The 1,985-nt window shown below is 38.5% G+C and overlaps 1 protein-coding gene across 1 annotated transcript in view; it reads left to right on the top strand.

The window, feature by feature from the left end:
- Positions 1 to 1,985, top strand: part of LOC102863855 (chromosome unknown open reading frame, human C1orf95) — a 109,531-nt gene that overhangs the window by 18,823 nt on the left and 88,723 nt on the right. The window lies entirely within an intron of this gene.

Raw genomic sequence — 1,985 nt, 5'->3', positions numbered from 1 at the left:
ATGAAAATTAATAAAATATAATTATAGAAAAAAAATTAAGAAGGGAGTGCATCCAGTTGTATTCTCTCTCCATTCCTATTTAATCTGTATGCTAAGCAAACTATTAGAAAAACTGGACTCTGTGAAAAGGAATGTGGCATCCGGATTGTTGGGAGACTCATCAATAACCTGTGTTATGCAGATGACACAACCTTTCTTGCTGAAAGTGAGGAGCACTTGAAGCACTTGTTGCAGAAGATCAAAGAATGCAGCCTTTAGTATGGATTGCGTCTCAATGTCAAGAAAATAAAGATTCTTACCACTGGGCCAAAAGGCAACATCATGGTGGATGAAGAAGAGGTTGAAAATGTCTACAACTTCATCTTGCTTGGATTCACAATTTACACTTTTAGTACAAGCAGTCAGGAAATAAGGAGATGCATTGCACTGGGAAAATTCTGCAGTTAGGGACCTTTCCAAATTATTGAGGAGTACTGGTGTCAGTTTGAGGACTAAGATGTGTCTAATTTAGTCCATAGTCTTTCTGATCACTTGCTATGCTTCTGAGAGCTGGGCAATGAATAAGGATGACAGAAGAAGTATTGATGTCTTTGAGCTGTGGTGTTGGGGAAGAGCACTGAACATCCCATGGACAGCCAAAGGAACAAACAAATATGTCTTGGAGAGGGTGCAGCTGGAGTGTTCTTTGGAGGCAAAGATTATAAAGCTTCACGTCACATTCTTTGAACATACTGCTAGGAGGGGCTATTCCTTGGAGAAGGACATGATGCTGGGAAGGGTGGACGGTTAGTGAAGGAGAGGAAGACCCTCGACCAGGTGGATTGATATGTTAACTGCTGCAATGGGCTCTTGTGTGTCAGAAAGTGTGAGGATGGCAGAGGATAGAACACAGTTCAGATCTTTTGTTCATAGGGTCACTATGAGTCGTACTCGACTTGATCGCCCATAACAACAACAATGCATGGAGGTTCTTGAAAATGCTCATACAGTGTAATCCAATAATTCCATGTGCAGTCCAGTGTTTGGTGGAGCTCTCAGTTTGAGACAGGTTTGGAAGCAGGAGTGGCATCCACTTCCTAAGCAGCATACCCCTGGAAACTCTATGAACTTTAAGAAATGATAGTTGTAGAAAGGCTTCTGGTCTTTTGTTCAGAGGGTCGCTATAAGATGTGCTCAACTCATTGGCAATCAACAACAACAACAACAACAACAGTAATTCACTCTAAGAAAGCAGTTAAAAATGTGGATGAATACACATAGAGATGTGCTGTGAAGCATTATTTATAATAGTGAAAAATTAAGTGACATTACATGAAAACACTTGAAGAATGACTAAGTAAATTATAGTCTAACCTATGATATACCATTATGTACGTATCAAAGTGGCATTTACAAAGAGTTGCTGATGGTTGAGGTGGGGAACATTTGACTACAAGGGAAAAAATAAGCTGGGAAATGCACTTGTCAATTTGATCTCAAATATTCTTGATCTGTTTTCTCCTAAGCCTCCTCCTTTTCTCATACTTTGGGTGTTTCTGAATTTGAAATGTGCCACATAACTGATACAGAAATTCAAACTCATTGCTATCATATGGGAACTGACTCATAGTAGATCCTCTGGCAGGTTTCAGAAGCTGTAAATCCCAAGGGAGGAGAGAGAGAGAGAGAGAGAGAGAGAGAGAGAAAATTATTTTTTAAAAAAATTATTATTCTACACATAACAACAATAAAATATAAAATACAATGTCACTTGAAAAAAAATTATTATTCTAAAAAGCTGTTACAAAATTAATGACAAGCTTTAAGATATTTTTATCTTAAAATCAAGAAAATATAAGAGAAATAGTTACCATATTATTTACAAATAGCATGCTGAGATGAACATCCTCCCTCTCTCCTCCCCCTGCTCCATATGTATGCTGACCTTCCAAAGATAGTTTGGAGTGGGGCACTGTTTTCTCTCTCTCTCTCTCTCTCTCTCTCTC

Source organism: Elephantulus edwardii, unplaced genomic scaffold (assembly GCF_000299155.1).
Source record: "Elephantulus edwardii isolate Elephantulus edwardi_28Jun2011 unplaced genomic scaffold, EleEdw1.0 scaffold00214, whole genome shotgun sequence".
Taxonomy (NCBI): domain Eukaryota; kingdom Metazoa; phylum Chordata; class Mammalia; order Macroscelidea; family Macroscelididae; genus Elephantulus; species Elephantulus edwardii.
This window is presented reverse-complemented; position numbering and strand designations above follow the sequence as displayed.